Source organism: Ambystoma mexicanum, chromosome 8, assembly GCF_040938575.1.
Source record: "Ambystoma mexicanum isolate Mex_15411 chromosome 8, UKY_AmexF1_1, whole genome shotgun sequence".
In the NCBI taxonomy this organism is placed as follows: domain Eukaryota; kingdom Metazoa; phylum Chordata; class Amphibia; order Caudata; family Ambystomatidae; genus Ambystoma; species Ambystoma mexicanum.
The window spans coordinates 123,230,349-123,248,637 of record NC_090929.1 but is presented as its reverse complement, the minus strand read 5'-3'; the positions used below and the strand labels follow the sequence as shown (position 1 = coordinate 123,248,637).

At 47.4% G+C, this 18,289-nt stretch overlaps 1 protein-coding gene across 3 annotated transcripts in view; it reads left to right on the top strand.

The window, feature by feature from the left end:
- Window positions 1-18,289, top strand: part of NEK6 (NIMA related kinase 6) — an 884,175-nt gene that overhangs the window by 270,281 nt on the left and 595,605 nt on the right. The window lies entirely within an intron of this gene.

The window sequence follows — 18,289 nt, the reverse complement described above, 5'->3', positions numbered from 1 at the left end:
GATGGTCAGTGCCCCTCTACCATTATGGACAATCTGCCCAGGACTGCGGGTGTTCTACTGTGCCAGTTACCCCTTATTGATCCACATCCTGGTATCTCCTCCCTCTGCCCTCATCCCATAAAAGAAGCGCGTTCACCCTTCAGCGTCTCTGCCGGGCATTTCCTGCAGGTATTGTGCAGTGCCCTTAATCTTATTGAGCTGCAGAATTCGTTCTCCTCTCGCCACCCTCTAACCATTCAGGGTGTTTGAAAGTCCTATCCTACAGGGGGGTCATGTTGATGCGCACCGCAGAACACATTTTCCAAATGTTAAATGATTGTCTCATCCAGATGTCTCCCACAGTTCCTAGGGCGCTCTTCCACCATTAAAGCCCATTTGCACCTCCCTTGAAAGATGGACGTTTGGGAATTATTTTCTTCATAGAATAGAACTACATTATGTAGCGGCTGAGGTTTTCTTAGTTCCTTGTAATTCATTACGGCACTTTCTAGACCAGAGTCTGTCTGCTTCACAGGATGTTGTTACTCCAGTAGCAATGGCCAGTGAGGTCCTGCGGACACCTGACAGTGGATGCAATGCTTTGTGGTTAGCAGTGTAAAAGCTCCAAAAGACCACAAAGCATCCAGACCACCCAATTGCTTTGTCTGCTGTCCCTGGTGTTACTACCTTTTGGCAATGTTACTAGAACATCATGTGGACTCTGATGTCTACGGTGCTTCATGAAATGAGACTTTCCCATTGCTTCATTTCTTCTGCTCAGAAGGCCTATGTGCCGAGACATCCTTTCTAAGCAGATAATTCCAAGTTTTACTTGTGGCTCCCTGAGTAACTGACTAGATTAAGTTGGAGAAATGTGGGCGAGCTCCACATCCGTGGAAGGAGTAGGTTACTCAGAGGGCCATGTTCTCCACTGCCATGGTGCCATGGTGTAGAGTACTTCTGCTTTCTGCACACTCCTTTGTTTTGGGATCTATAGAGTGTGCTCTTATAGCATTTACTCATTATACAAATAAAGAACCGCCTTTCACATCTAATCAAGAAGGTTTTTACTGTCCAAATTGGTTTGCAAATATACAAATTCCATGCATTAAACCTCTTCGAGTCAACGGATTCCATCGGAACTCAATAGTTCCTTGGATTACAGAACGTCATCATTATTTCCAATTTTTTTAACCAATGATTTCCAACAGTACCTTTTTATAACCATGGCTAACACGTGTTTCGTACTTTCACAGACTCCATAGGCTGCTATCGTGCTTCTTCAGAGACATTTCTAGTCTTTGCCAATTTCACCATAACATCCTATAGACACACGTGCATCTGTATTCAATAATTAGCAAGAAGAGAGAATCTTTGGATCCTTAATCTCAAATGATCTTTCTGCAAGGGATTTACATGGTCTTGTACATGTAAATCCCTCTCTATTAATGTCTCACAAACACTGTATACTGAAACAAGCAGTAGTCAATAGGACAAGATCACAAATGTGTCTGAGGAACTATTTAAGTGAAGTGACTAATGAACTCACGAGGAAGGGGGCCTCAAATGGTGATGTATCTTCACACCTACTGAAGTTTGTCGGGCAGCACCTTCCCATCCAATTATTTTCAATGGTAGTGAAGACGCTTGCCACGCGTAGTCCAGTGCCACTGGAACTTGCTACCCTGAATTGACTACCCTGATTCCTACCCAATTTAAATAGCTGATCAGATTGTTGAGGGCCAATGTATGGTTGTTAGTTGACAGCTGGCTTTGTGGAGATGTTCCCGTCTCTTCCCTGCAGCGTTTCTCATTGAAGCCAATGCATGTCCCCATAATATGCGGCTCAACAAGTACAGGGGTATCCATTACCTGGGACCCACTTCTCACTATGGGGCATTCATGTCAATGTGTTCTGTTGAAAAAGCCTTATTTTTTTGGTTTCTCGTCTGTTCATCCGATTCTGATGTGAATCCGTGCGCGGGTGGGATTTGCACAGGATAAACCGGTCAATGGTTTTGCGGTGAACGCCCTGCTCCTGCTCGCACCTCCTCGGGTGCTTTTTAATGATGTTGGAGTAGTAAGTACGCTTCCACCTTTCTCTGCTTGTTCACACGTCGTTCAATGTTCTTAAATCAGCAGGTCTTATTTCGCAGAGTTTTTTGCCAAATATTTTCGTCCGGAAAAACTCATTGAATTTGTAAATTTTATTTGGGGGGGGGGGGCTTTCTCCCTATTATCTGTCCCTATTCCCCCAGATCCCCCAGCCTTTCAATCCCCTTACTCGCCTCACCATATTTTTCAATCAGATTTTGGGCCGAACAGTTTCAGCAAAAAATAAGTAAGCAAAAGCCTGTCGATCTATCAACGTCGTACCCCACACGTTGGGCCCAGAATAAATCTTATTCTTGTGTGGGATGTTTATTGTAATGTACTGCTCTATTTCATTGGCTGGTACAGAATATTAACACTATTCACAGTGGACTATCGTCACATCCTGGATATTAGTCATGATGAAAGGGTCCACAGTCCAGCATCGCCTCTGGCTACGTTGCTCTACTGGGTATCGTCCACCGGTGCACAAGCCCTTCTGAGATTTACTGGCGATCCTTTCAGGATCGGTCCTAACCTTTGTGTGGAGGAGTAACTCCTCAGATCGCCCCATTAATCAGGTCATCGGGGAGGGGTGAGGTGTGAGTCCGGAGTACTTGGATGTGTTTACGATTTCATGCCCGCTTATCTTGTCTAGTGTTTCTTTGATGGCATTAAGGAGTCGGGTGACCTTATGAGGCATGGGGCCATTGGCCGAGTGCTTAGTAAATGTCACTCAAACTCCTCTGAGGCATCTTTGGACGAAGTTTCAGTTGTTACCAGTTAAGAATTTTTAGCAGTACTATATATGTTAACAAAATATCTAAACGTCACAATGGTTGAACTCCTTATTTCAGGCAAATGTTCTACAACAAATATGTGTGTGTGTGTGTGTGTGTGTGTGTGTGTACGTGTGTACTAAATGGTCTTTTCTTTTTTAAACTACTAAATCATCCTGGAAGGTGTGAAGTTGAAGACTGTGTAACCTTAACAATGTTAAAGTTCCACTTCATGCATGTTGTTCAATAGGTGTCGTTTTACTGAAGATTTATCCTTTCAGGCGTGCTGGGTATTCATAGCTGTTTTTGTATTTTCTCTCTAATAATGGAAATGGTTGTTCCTGCTGCTTGACTGACTTTTTTCTCTTGCATGTAAGCTGCTGTTTGAGTAAAGGCGATTCATTCACAGGTTTTGCCTTTTCGTGAACTTTAGAAATTAACGGATCGGACCTCTGACCCCTGTGAACTATGGTTTTTTTTTTAAAGCCTCTTCAGTTTGCATTTTACAGCTTTGACCATTTTTTTTTATTGCAGAAACACAAACATATATAGGGTGAGAAAAGAGGTCGCCATGACGGGTGGGGCTTGTAATCCTATGATATTGTCCATTCTCCCCAATGGGAAGACCCTATCCATGAGGCCAGGGAGGGGAGGGCACTACTCGATAGTCCCCCTGGGGGTGGTACTCAGTGGTTGGATCTTGTGGGGAGGGGTTCCTACCTGGGATACAGGGAGGACCTCATCGGATAACGCGATATAATCCACCCTCCCCCACCTTTCTCCCCTCACCTTCTTTACCTTTCTCTTATCCTAGAAGTTCCTTCGTGCATTAATGTTACAGCAATAGAACCACTAATACTGAGACGAGAAAGACTAGGGCTGACCCCACTGATATATACCCTCAATATATTGAGACAAGGAAGAAGTTCGGAACCAGAAAGCACCCAAAAGACCATTTGAGCACTGTAGCTTTTCGTTCAGTAGAACTTAAAAAGGGAAGGACGACTAACAATGTCATCCCCTCCCCGGAGGCACTGCGAGCGACGCAACCATACCCCAGATGGAAGAGTTGAACCTGCATCTGCTGACCGGGATGTGATGAAAAGCGACGGCGTGCCTATCTGGTCTCCAGAGGACTGAAGATCCAAAGTGGGAATAGGCTGAGGCTCCCACCACAGCGGTCCAGCAGGTACACGCAGCCAGGCTTCCAAGAAGTGCTGGGGAGCCGCGAATGGCAGCGCGAAACAGGAAACCAGGCAGAAGTACCGTTGAAGACAAAGAGGCTGGAGACAGAGGTGAGAAACCAGAACCCCATACAGAAGGTATGGGGGCAGCACAAGGACCTCAAGAAACCAATGTGAAGGGATCTAGGACCCGAAAATAAGAAGTCATAACAAGGTCAAGGACCCTCCAGAGGAGAGGCTTTAAACCTGGCAGGGGAGTATACCAGGGATACTGAAAAGAAACCAGTTAAATCTACACAGGGTCAAGGACCCACCCGTGCATGAGGATAAATTCCTCCAACAGCCTTCGTATTCGTCGCAGTACCTGTTCAGGATGAATACCAGGACCAGGTCTACCCAATTGTCACTGGAGGGACTCCTCAGATGCATGAGGAGGCCTGGGCAAGGAAGGCGTTCCCTCTGCTTTGTTGACCTGTCAATTGTATGGAACTGTGCCTGTCCAGAAGTAGGGAGTCCTTCTGGACCAGGAGGACAGTGAATAACTTCAGTTTGTTTTCAAGTGTAAAGGATAGAAGTAGGATTTTGAAACAGGATGGTAGGCTCTTTATTTCCGGACATTCTGACATTTTCCTTACTATTTAGATGAGGCAGGTACAACACCTCTTATAGTTGGGCAAAGATGGGGCTTTTTCTCCATTTCCTTAAAGAATAAGTCTTTGCCCCAAAACATGCCACCTGTGTGTCCATCTCCTCCTTCCATGCACAAGGTCAAAGCCCCACCTGTTCATGTATAAGGGGAAACGCATCCTGCCTGCCTGGGTGTGGCAGGGCAACATCCACATGAATTAGTCCGCCCCCAGCACAGACCCTTCCTCCTAAGGGGGTTCTCGTCTTTGCTTGTGACTCTGGATCATTGTGCTGGCAAGGAGCCATGAAGAGCGGGCAAGCACATTCTTTTCACATTTGTTGCTTGTGCATTTCAGTGGGAAGCTCTGCATTTGCATGCGTGGAGATGGTGAGCGGAGCCAAGAGTCATTGTTGGGTTATAGAGGAACTGGATGGGTGCCCCTCACCCACAACCACTCAGTGCAGCTACTCTCTGCCTCCTGAGAGCATGAAGTGGCTCACAAACTAGCCAACCCCCTCTTTAACTCTCCAGTTTATTTACATAATATCTGCTGGCAGGCCATGAATACAACTTTTTATTTTTTTTTAAATCTCCCATTTTCTTAACCTTATGCAAGCTGCATGACTATGTCAAACAATGACTATAAGCTACTAACCTGGTCATTTTTTTTATGTTTTTGTGACTTTGTCTTGAAAGAAAGATGCTTGTAGAGAACATATATTAAGAATTCTGTTTAACAAGGTTTGCTCTACCCACACTATCCCAGCATCATGGCAACAGTTGATTCTTTTTCCGGTGTACAAGCGTGGTGACCGGCTTATGCCTGAAAACAATGGGCTTCTCCAGCATAGGGTCTGGCATGGATTCACATGCTCATGAATATTCCCCGTCGTCAGGCTGGGAATCATCGGTAAAGGAAAAATCAGTATTTTAGGGAGACTGCCCTCTCCCTAAGCCCCTCCCCTGGCAGCCATCCTCAGATTTTTACCGCACGTTGAAGTGTTGGGAGTCCTCGTGCTTTAGCTCTCAAGCCTTTACTGCGTTTTCGCGCTTTTACAGGAGATTTTCTCATTTTTTCGGTTTAATTGAGCCTCAAGCTCCACCGTTTCCACTTCTGATAACGGGGACCCGTTTCGGATTTCTTCTACGCCCCTCAAGGGTGAAGTTTTCGTCGAGTTACGCTTCTTGGAGGTTCCAGAAGATCTGAGGCCTACCTCAACGGACATGGCCCAGGACAAGAGAAGCTCGACTCCCGGATCCATGCTGTTCAGGAGCTGCCCGGGATGCAGATTGCAAAATGTTTTCAAGGAGGACGAGCATTCAAGATGTCTCTGCTGCCTTTATGAGGACAAGACGCACGTGGAAAAGGACTGTGCATTCTGCAAGAACCTGTCGGAACGGACCAAGCAAGATCATCGTTCCCGCCTCGCCGCCTGGCTGGAGAAGGGCACAGCAGGTGAGAAGGTGAAGAAAAAGTCTGAGCGGTCTTCTAAGTCCTGTGAGGGCGCCCCGGCGACGGGGGCCCAACAGAAGGCCAAGCACCGTGAGTCTGCGGGCACTGGGAGCACCGAAAGGTCGGCTCTTCGGCTGCCAAGCAGGGCGCGACTTCCCCGGCACGATCAACCGTGAGCCAGCGCTCTGGTTCGGGGAAGAGGAAGTCCGAGAACCCGGGTAAGCTTCTGGAGAGGCCCCGGTCGATCCTGAAGGGAGCCGAGGGGGAGCGAGGCGATGACTCCCCCCCCCCCCCCCCAAAGCGAAGGCCCAGGACGCACCGAAGGTGGTGAGGGCCTTGATCCACCCGGCAAAGGCCTCTATCGAGGTTGTTGCAGCGGCCCTGGCAAAGCCGGCAAAGACTATGCCAGTGGAGGCGGCCTCGGGCCCCAGAGTTTCCCTGCCACCGCGGAGGGAATCCTCTTTCCAGCCCATTGTTAAGACCCCCGTGAAGACCCTGGTGGAAAAAGAGGGGGGTGGGCCGGTGGCCATTACGGACTCTGATTCAGCCTCCGAGGAGGCTCTGGTGGAAAAGGCCTCAACGAGAGGTTTGAAGGCCTCAACAAGAGGTTCGAGAAGGTTCGATCCCAGGGGAAGGATCCTGCTGGTGTGATCGAAGATGTAATCAAAAATAGGCGTCCCCAACACCATGAACCCAGGGGAGAACCAAAGTAAGACAGACCCACCAAGGGGGAAAAAGGAAGTTCATGGGAATAAAGCCATAGAATCAATCAATGGAATATACTGCCCACTGTGAGGGAGCTAAATATGGGGACAGATCAGGTCAAGGAATCATAGAGATATATTCAATCAATCTTTAATAAACACATATACAATTACCGTACAGTTAAAAACAGCATAAAAACACATAATTGATACTAAACATATCCAGTTAAAGTGCATATTATTTTACTGAACATCCTAGGATGTAAGCAAAAGTGCATTGTGCCTAACTTAATTCAAAAGTACATAACTTCCGTAGACAGCAAAGATCCTCAATTGAACCCCAAACTGTATTTAACCAGGGGGATATATTATAACCAATCTCTATATATATGTAAGAGTTAGTTAGTGAGGCTTAAGGAGTTATGTAGGGCACCAAAGTCACGCAGATCAACAATAATCAATATTTTCTGCGAGATGAAAAGGGTTGTACCTTAGTCCAGCCCACCATTTCTTTATAGAGAACAAACAGCAAACCTGTGCTTGTCTCCAATCTGACCAAAATAGTCAACAACCGGTACCTAGTACAGCTCCCAAACATATCGTGGGCTGTACTGGTATCTGAACATAGGTAGTTTCGACGATAAAATAACAATGTCTAAGCTGTCTGTCTCTCGCCGTAGCAGGAGAGAGAAGGCTTGACAATCGTCTTCCTCAGGACAGGGCAGATTAGGTGATAAATTCTAAAATCTAAACATCCAAATTCTCTACATTTAATTAGTCAAGAACCATCTGGGGCCACCTAGTACAAACAATATCTTTCTAGGGCCACATAGTACAAACAGTGTCTTTTGAATTTATTCCATATATCCAATCTTCTTCAAATAGTTCTTCCTTAATTCACCCAGATGTTCAATATATTCCCTCTTGTTGATGTTCGGAAGTAAGGGTTGCATTGAAGATGGATATATAAAAGACCAGAGGAGAGAAAAGAAAAAAGGAAAAAGCAAATGTAAGGCAACACATAAATCAAAGATATGTATACAAAAATGTATTTTGATTAAAACATTCCTTGAGCCGATCTAACAACCCCACATGTAGCATCCTCCATGCAGTTGAAAAATCCTAGGTTCCTTAGTAATAATCCAGGATAAGCCCCATAAACTGTACGTAAATCAGACAAGGGGAACCCAATTGAATTAGTAAAAAGTGACAGGGGGGCTTTTAGTCCCTATGTCAAAGCCGTGAATATACTAAAGAAATTATGTAATCCAACATGGCATAGCAGGGAGAGGGAAACCAGAGTCAATATGAGAATCCACTGCCATCCCGGTGGCAATAAAGCTAAAATGCAGAGTGAGAGACTTCCCGGCAGTCCCATACATAGATAAATACCATTTCCATACCTTTACAGGGAAAAATTTCCATTGGGTGTATTCGAAAAATAGCCATCAGGGTAGAGAGAAGAGATATTATTTCTCTTGATGACACTCCCCTAGGATCTTGTCCAGGTGCACAGTAGTTCGGGCTAAGTGGGGAGAAAACATCCCATCAACCGGTAATCCTGTGCAGATCCGATCCTGCATAGAAATGAGGAAAAGAGATGAACAAGGAAAAAAATAGGAAGGGATTATAGAAGGGAGCCATGAGAAAATCACATGCGCTCAAACGTATCATTCCTTCCTAAAAATGGCCCTCAGTCTCAACGGCATTAGTAATAGACATAATAAGTACAATGCTGGAAGAGCCTCTAAATCTCATTCTCCTCAGGTAGTACAAATCTACTCTAGGAGATATTCCTACACGGAATCCGATAAAGTCGGCAAATAAGCAGCGACAGGAAAAGAGATACAAAACAAAAGCGATCTTACCGTGTCGGCATATAAGACGTAATACGGGCGGTCGCAGAGCTGTCGCCGTTATGGAGCCAAGTTCCTCAAGCTAACGGCGGTTCCGTGTGCAGGATGGCCGCCGTACCGAAACGCAGCTCAAAACAGCTGCTCACGCTGATTCCGTGTGCAGGATGGCCGCCGTAACGAAGCGCAGCTCAAAATAGCTGCTACCGCTGGTTCCGTGTGCAGGATGGCCGCCGTAACGAAACGCAGCTCAAAGCAGCTGCTTCCGAATTCAAGGAGGACTCTTGGCTAAATGAAATAACGCCTCATCGTGTCACGTGACTGACGCGAATTGTCATGTGACAATACGCCACCTAATAGCAGAGACCTCAACTGTCATACCAATATTGCAGCGGGGCCCCCAGATCACCGGAAACGATGCCGGGAAGCAAAAAGAACAAAAGAAAATAAGTAGCAAACAGAAAAAGGGAAAGGAAGCGATAGTAAGGCTAAAGTGATCTCTCTAGTTTGGCATATTGACCACCACAAAAAGTCATGCAACAGTGCTTCATTAGTTAATCCCCTCCACAGGGGCAACACACACAAAAGTAATGATATGAAGCATGAACCTTCAATAGCGTGCCATTATTAGAAAAAAGCCATCCAGTGACCAGCCATAGTGCTAAACACAAAAAGATGTTAGAGAAACAATTGATAAAACTCTCTAGATTGTTACAGCATCACTGTCTGATGCGTGTAATGATATATGTCCATCCATAGCTACTCCAATATTGAACGGTGGAAAACCATCCTCCAAGTACAGATGAAGACAGTACAAAAAAAGGGGGGGGGGGAAGAGGTTGTTTATAATTGATGGTGAGCAAATGAACCATAGTACTCAAGTCACTCTCTGGAGCCATTCTTCCTGATGGTTAAGTCCACTGTGGTAGCTGTCGGTCTGATACATCCACCACTGTTCCCTCTGTGCCAATCTTGTAGCAGTATTGAGACGATCAGTACCCACCACTCGTTCCAATGCCCACCACTTGAAATCATCAAAGTTGTGATTCAATTCTAAGAAGTGAGCCACTAGTGGAACATTGTGGGTGTTCGTCCGAATTCTTGATTTGTGCTCCGAAATTCTCGTTTTAACAGGTCTTGCTGTCTTACCTATGTAAGATTTATTACAAGGGCAGACTATAACATAGATCACATTAGAAGAGTTGCATGTCGTATGTTGTTTAAGGGACCAGACTTTATCATTAAGGCATATTTTAGAACATGCTGTAGTAGACTAACAAGCATTGCAAAACCCACACGGGAAATGTCCCATAATGGGTTGAAAACCCCATTGTGTAGTTAATGTGGGTTGTCGAGAGATAGGTTTAGCTCGATCTGCCTGTGACAGCCAGTTTTTATGGTTTTTTCCTTTTTTGAAGGCAAACAAAGGTCGTTCCAATTCTGGATTATTAAGTTGTAGAAGGTGCCAATGTTTATAAATCATTTTTTTGATCTCCTTATGATACGAATTAAAAGTAGTTACGCAGACAATGCGTTGATTAGTAATATCTGGCTTATTCTGTTTGGTAAGTAATATATCTCGATGTTGATATCTAGCTCTCTTGCGAGCCTGTCTGAGTAAATAATCCGGATATCCTCTAGCTTTTAATCTGGTAGTAGTGATATCAGCCTGAGTAGAATAATCACTTACTTTGGTGCAGTTTCGTCTTGCTCTCAGAAATTGCCCATAAGGGATACTTTCTCTGAGTGCTTTCGGATGAAAGCTATCAAACCGCAAGATAGAATTGCGGTCTGTAGCTTTACGGAATAAGTCCACAAAAATGTGCTCACTATCAGTATTGACTGTTAAGTCCAGAAAGGGAAGCGAGGTGTTGCTAGAGGTCATAGTAAATTTAAGATGTGGATTAAGGGAATTAATCCAGGGGTATGATCCCCTTTAGTGGTATCCCAAATCATGATAATATCGTCTATATATCTTTTATATAGACGTATAGCTGTAAAAAATGGGTTGGACTCATGTAAAATGAGCGATTTCTCGAATTGCCACATGTAGAGGATAGCATAGCTGGGGGCAAAAGATGCCCCCATTGCTGTACCCTTCACCTGTACATAATAGGAATTCTTGAATCTAAAATAATTTTTGGTAAGTGCCAATTCCAACAGCTGGATCAGAAATTCACTTGGTATATATTGAGAGTCAGTGAGGGTGTCCAAAAATTGTTTGATAACAGTTAGAGATTCATCTTGTGGTATATTAGAGTACAGTGACTCTACCTCTGGAGTAATTAACATTTCATGTTCTGGATTGAAAGGTAAATTTTCAAGATGTTTGATGGCATCTGTAGTATCTGCTACATAAGTCGCAGTATGGGATGCCAGGGGTTTCAAAAAATAGTCGAGAAATTGTCCCAGTGGTTCTAGTATGGAGCTACAAAGTGAAACTATAGGGCGCCCCGGGGGATTAAAAGGGTCTTTATGTATTTTAGGTAGTATGTAGAATAGAGGGACTCTAGTTCCCTTGTCTGTAAGAAATAAAAATTCCTTTTCACTAATAATGTTAGCCTCGCGTGCTGTGGTACAAATGACATTGATTTCTTTGCTAATTCCTTCAGTGGGATCCCCACTCAGTTTATGATACACCATGGGATTATTAAGTTGGCGCATCACTTCTGAATCGTACTGGGTGGTATCGAGGACAACGATGCCACCCCCCTTATCTGCTTGCTTAATCACAATGGACGAATCTTCTTTTAGTTTTCTCAGGCATTCCCATTCCTTGTGAGAGAAGTTAAAACTGGGCGTGTGTGGATGCTCAGTACTTCGTTTGTATAATAAATTGAAATCCCTGAGGACAGCTTTTTCAAAGATAACCGTTTCATCTGTTACCATACTACGACTGGGCGTAAAGTTAGACTTATTCCTGAATGGGGTAGTGGAGTCTTCATCAATGTGTTCTTTATCATTCTTACCAAAAAAGTCTCTCAATCTAATTTTACGGAACAGGCTACGCAGTTCAATCTCTGTATTCATTTTGGATGGATTTTGCATAGGCACAAAAGAGAACCCTCTTTCTAGTATTGAAATTTCAAGAGGACTCAAAGGCCTATGGGAGATATTGTAGACCGATGACTTGGGTATTATCTCCTGTAGGTCCGTCTCCTGGTGTGGAATTGATTGTCTAACGGTGGTGGTCCTAGATCGGGAGGAGGAAAAGGAAGGTTAGGGGTGGGAAAGGGGATATTCTGGCCATATTGGGCAAAAGGAGGCGGAGGACCATATTGGGGAAATTGCCAATACTGTCTGCCACCTCTACCTCTACGTTGTCCTCTGGGCTGGACTAAGGTACAACCCTTTTCATCTCGCAGAAAGTATTGATTATTGTTGATCTGCGTGACTTTGGTGCCCTACATAACTCCTTAAGCCTCACTAACTAACTCTTACATATATATAGAGATTGGTTATAATATATCCCCCTGGTTAAATACAGTTTGGGGTTCAATTGAGGATCTTTGCTGTCTACGGAAGTTATGTACTTTTGAATTAAGTTAGGCACAATGCACTTTTGCTTACATCCTAGGATGTTCAGTAAAATAATATGCACTTTAACTGGATATGTTTAGTATCAATTATGTGTTTTTATGCTGTTTTTAACTGTACGGTAATTGTATATGTGTTTATTAAAGATTGATTGAATATATCTCTATGATTCCTTGACCTGATCTGTCCCCATATTTAGCTCCCTCACAGTGGGCAGTATATTCCATTGATTGATTCTATGGCTTTATTCCCATGAACTTCCTTTTTCCCCCTTGGTGGGTCTGTCTTACTTTGGTGTGATCGAAGATGGCAACGACTAGGGCCCAGTGGAGCAGCCATCCTGCCCGTCGCAGCCATTGCCCGAGCCCCAGGATAGCTTGGCCATTTTGTTGGCGATCCAATCCTTATGTACTGAGATAAGGACGAGGTTACCACGGATTCCGACGGAGGATCCAGAACCTGGACTGTTGGGAAGCCCTCCGAACAAGCGGAGGAGAGTCCACCCCGCACCGCCCTTCGTGCCCACAAGGCCTGTGGACCCCTCATCCCCCTCGCCGGACCCTCAGGAAGATACGGCTACGGATACAGCGACTGGGACTGACGACGACGACGGTGGCGATGATACTACGGACATTCCTTCATAATCTCCCCCACCACCCCTCGGGCCTCTCCGTCCAACGAAATTGGCTCTTTCCACGCCATGATAGCTAGGGCATCCGAGCTCTTCCAGCTTTGCCCTGAGGAACAGAAAAAGGAAGGCTTTCTTTACCAACGACGGGAGGCCAAGAGAAAGACTGTCCTCGCGGTACCGTTGCTCAATGACATCTGGGACGAAGGGCTGGCTATCCTGAATAACCCTCCCATGACACCCGCCAAGAGGGACAGTTATGAGAAGAAGTACCGGGTCCCCGACGCCACCCCCTTGTGCCTCAGGGCCGGATTCGGTCGTCTCGCCAGCGGCCAAGAAGAAAGCGGCAGGTGCGGCGGCTTCAACTTCCACTTCCACGCCGGACTGCGAGGGCAAGAAGTTGGACTCCATGGGACGACGAGTCATCTCGGCGGCGACGACGATTAAGGCGGCCAATGCCTTAGCGATTGTGGCCCATTACGAAAGGGAGCTCTGGTTCAAGATAGTTCCCCTGCTAGACTTCCTACCGGACGACAAGAGGGCGGAGGCCCTACAGATTCTGCAGGAAGGTGAGGGGGCTCGAGCCCTAGGAGTCCTTCAGCAACGGCGGCCCTTTCGGAGCTCCGGAGGCAGACAGGAGGCCTCCAAAGGATCCAGCGGTGGCTCTTCTACGTACCGCCAGGCGGCCCGCTCCTCGTCCCAGGAGGCCTACAGAGGCCACGGCAAGTAAGGAGGGTCTCGCCGCCGTCGTCAAGGAGGCCAAGCCGGCATTGCCTCTTCCAAGCAGGATTAAACCGGCCGTAGCGTTGGGCCCCCACCGAAGCATCCCAGTGTGAGGCCGGCTGACGAAGTTCGTCAGTGTGTGGGAGTCCATCTCCACCGACCGTTGGGTGCTGGACACCCTGGCCCGCGGGCACTCGCTAGAATTTCAAAAGAAGTGTCCTCGCATTCCTCCCATGGCCTGGAAGGAGAATCGCGTCCCTCAACTGCTGTTGGAGGTAAGGGCGATGCTCAAGTAAGGTGCCATCAAGCTCGTCCCCAAGAGGCTTCGGGGCTCCGGAGTATACTCAAAGTACTTCCTCGTCAGAAAGAAGACAGGCGGTTGGCGCCCATCCTGGCCCTGCGTCGGTTAAACAAGTAAATCAAGGCACAGAAATACAGGATGGTCCCCCTCCAGCACGTGCTGGGACAGCTGGAGGAGGGCGACTTCCTATCGACATTGGACTTGGAGGATGCTTACTTCCACATCCCCATTCTAAAAGGACACAAAGTTCCTCAGATTCGTAGTCCAGGGGCGTAACTACCAATTCAGAGCCCTGCCGTTCGGATTAAAGTCGGCACCCAGGGTGTTCACCAAATGCCTCGCTCCAGTGGCGGCGCCGCTGCACCTGCAGGGGGATCCACGTTTACCCCTACCTGGACGACTCGCTAATCCATGCAAGGTCAAGAGAACTCGCCGTTGAACACACAGCGAGGACCGTCTGCCTGCTCACGGAACTGGGATTCGCCATCAACTACCCCAAATCCCACCTGGTTCTGTCGCAGGTAGCACTGTTTCTGGGAGCGAAGGTCGATACAGTGGAGCGATTGGCATCTCTGTGCCCTTTTGCAGACTTCGGATGCGTCCGCTACAAGAGTTCCTCGACGCCTGCTAGATTCAAGGGGCGGGCAGCTTCGAAGACAGGATCCCGCTCGACGAGGAGTTCCGTCGGGCGATTCTATGGTGGGGTACCCGTGCGCACCTCACGGCAGGCACGGACTTTCAGACCCCCGCGTATCAGGAGACTGACGACGGAAGCCTCCGTGGAGGGGTGGTGGGCCCACACCGGAGATCTCCACGCAAGAGGCCTCTGGCTCCCGGAGGAGAGGTCTCTCCACATCAACATCCTGGAGCTACGAGCCGTGTTCTGGGCACTCAAATTCTTCCTTCCGTCCCTCAAGGACAAAGTGGTGAGGATCTTCACCGACAACACCACCACGATGTTCTACATCCGTAAGCAGGGAGGCACCAGATCCCCAGCCCTATCCAAGGAGGCCCAGGATCTGTGGCACTGGGTCGTTGCCCAGGGGATGTTTCTGGTTCCCTTCCAATTGACAGGAATAAAAAACGCCATCGCCGATTCACTCAGCAGGGAGCTGCACTCGTGCCACGAGTGGGAACTACGCCAGGACCAGGTGGATCGGCTCTTTCAATGATGGGGCAAACCACAGATTGACCTGTTTGCGACAGCGACAAACTCCAAGTGCCAGAGGTTCGCCAGCAGGTTCACACAGCCGAGGCGCATGGGCGATGCTTTCTCGTTCCCTTGGGACGGCCTGTTCCTGTACGCGTTCCCTCCGTTGCCGTTGCTGCTCCGTCTCATCAACCAGCTCAAGAGGTCCAGGTGCAAGATGATCCTTGTCACACCGGCGTGGCCGAGACAGGTCTGGTTCCCGGACCTTCTGGACTTGTCAACGTCCCCACCTATCAAGCTGGCGACGGACGCGGATTTTCTCTCCAGAGACAGAGGCGCCATTCTTCATCACGACCTGGAGTCGCTGAACTTGCAGGCTTGGCTCCTGCAGCACTAGAGTTTGGAGGATACGATATCCCGGCTGACTGCAGAGAGGTTCTTGCAAAAGCCAGGGCGTCCTCAACTCTCAAGTGCTATGGACATAAGTGGAAGAGGTTCTCTGTCTGGTGCCATGCACAGAAGATTAACCCTCTGCGAATTACAGCCCCTCAAGTATTGCCGTACCTACTGTTGCTGGCCAAAGCTGGACTGGCTCACACCTCCATCAAGATACATCTGGCTGCCATCTCCCGATACACCAGAACTACAGGACGGGCGTCCTTGTGGTCTCATCGCCTGGTGAAGGAATTTATGAAGGGACTATTCCGATCGTTCCCGCCGGTGAAGGCCCGTGCCCCGGCGTGGGAGCTCAACGTGGTGCTGACCAGGCTCATGGGGGGGGGGGCCCCATTCGAGCCTATGCATTCAGCGCCGTTGAAGTTCCTGTCGTGGAAGACAGCATTTCTCGTGGCCATCACCTCCGCACGACGAGTGGGAGAGATCCAGGCCCCATCTTGCAAGCCTCCAAACTTGACATTTCACGACACGAGCGTGGTGCTGAGGACGCATCCCTCCTTTATGCCCAAGGTGCCGTCGGACTTCCACCTCAACGAGCCCTTGGTGCTGCCAGTTTTCTTCCCATCGCCTTCGTCGCAGGCCGAGAGGACTCTGCACTCGCTGGACGTAGCTAGAGCGCTGAAGTTCTACGTGGACCGCACAAGAGTTTTCAGAAGACATCACAGCTGTTTGTGAACTTTGGACCTGTGAATCAAGGGAAGGCTCTCTCGAAGGCTTCCATTTCCAGATGGCTCTCCGGCTGCATCATGCACTGTCACCGGTTGGTAAACCGACCGCTGCCCGGCCGTCCGAGAGCCCATTCGACCAGAGCGATCGCTGCTACCACGGCGTTCCTGCCTGGTGTGCCCCTGCTGGACATCTGCAGGGCTGCTACGTGGAGGTCGACTCACACCTTCACAAGATTCTACTGCGTTGATCGGGACTCCAGGAAGGAGTCCAGGGGCGGCCAAGCAGTGCTGCGCAACCTGTTCGCTTAAGGTGAGCCTGGTGAGGAGGTAAGAGATGCTTAATGTTGAGTTGTTGTATTGCTTAATGTTGAGCCTGTTGCCACCTCCCGTGGTTGTGCATGTGTATATTGCTATGTATTCTTATATTCATGAGCATGTGAATCCATGCCAGACCCCGTGCTGGAGAAGGAACAAGTTACTTACCTGTAACTGTTGTTCTCCAGCATGGGTCTGGCATGAATTCACGTGCGAACCCTCCCCCATCCCCTCTGCGGCTCTTCACTTGGTCATACTGCCACTTTACGTGCTACCGAATCTGAGGATGGCTGCCAGGGGAGGGGCTTAGGCAGAGGGCAGTCATTGGCTGTGGGCAGTATGACCCAGATATCAGTAATTGGTTACTACTAAGAAAGACAGATCAGAAACGAAACTGATACTGATTTTTTCTTTACCGAGGATTCCCATCCTGACGACGGGGAATATTCATGAGCATGTGAATCCATGCCAGACCCATGCTGGAGAACAACAGTTACAGGTAAGTAACTTGTTCCTTCTTTGACTACTAGATGTCACAGGGAAGATATTTTCTAGTCTAGTATTGAGGGAGCTCCAGACATGGGCTGAGGAGGCTGGCATTTAACAATTTATGCAGACCGGTGTTCGGCTGGGTAATTGTACCACACAGAATGTTAGATGCTTTGATTAGAGGTACATTGGAATCTGTAGGACGTAAATTACATGGTACGTTTGTAGACTTCAAAGCTGAGTTAACCGAACCCTGCTTTGGGACAAATTGCTTGCCTATGGTTGCCCGAAATGGATTGTTAATGTGCTAAGAGGTCTACATTTTAACACCCATGCCCGTGTACGCTTAAACAAAGAGGGTGGTCTGTCCTGGGCTATTCCAATTGAGAAAGGGGTGAAGTAGGGTTGCACCATTGCGCAAAAGCTTTGAGACGTATTCACGTCTGATCTTCTGGCTCGACTTACAGCTGATAGGGGGTGCTGTCCTAAGGTTGGCGGTAGAAGTATCCCCTGTATGCTATACGCTGATGACCTGGTCATGTTGAACCATACGTATATGGGAGCAAAGGCAATGTTTGACTCCTTGATCAAGTATGCCGTTGAAAACGAGCTGTGCATAAATGGGGGGAAAAACCAAGATTTTGGTTGTCGCTTCAAAAAAAGTGAAACTTCATGATTTTATCACCCGGCTTGGGAAGGTTGAGTATGTAGTCTCCTATCACTATTTGGGTTTAGACATGAGCATCAGCAGATCCTGCTGTTATATAGTGGCTACTAAGAAGGCTAAGGCTTTGCGGATGACCAGTTCATTTATAATTTTGCAAAAAAACTGCTGGGTTTTCAATGAAGGGTATTATCACCCTATATAAACAATGTTTTTGCCCAATGGTCCTATATGGACTTGAGGCGTTGAGGGTGATAGATCTGCAGTGGCTGGGTTTATATGGAAGGAGCCTTTTGGAAACGTATACTAAAGATGAGCAAATCCACGCCTATAGAATAGATTTGTCTGGAATTGGGTCTGACATCGCTCAAGAGTGTGCCTCTTCATCAGAAGAGGCACACGCCATATTAAAAACTAAATGCAGCCAAAATGCCATTTGCTTGCCCTCCTGCGGACGGATCCAAAGTTAAACCAAGGAGGTGGAACAGGCCAGTTTGACATCTTGGCCACTAGCCTGTACGAGGATATCGGATGGCGTCCTGAATTTCCCAGAGGGACAAGTTATTTTCATCTATCCTCAAACATAAAGTCAAACATATATTCATATCCTCAAACATAAAGTTAAGCAGTGGGGTAGGGTCAACAATGATGCCCATTTGGCTATGATTAAAAGCTATAGCTATGTCC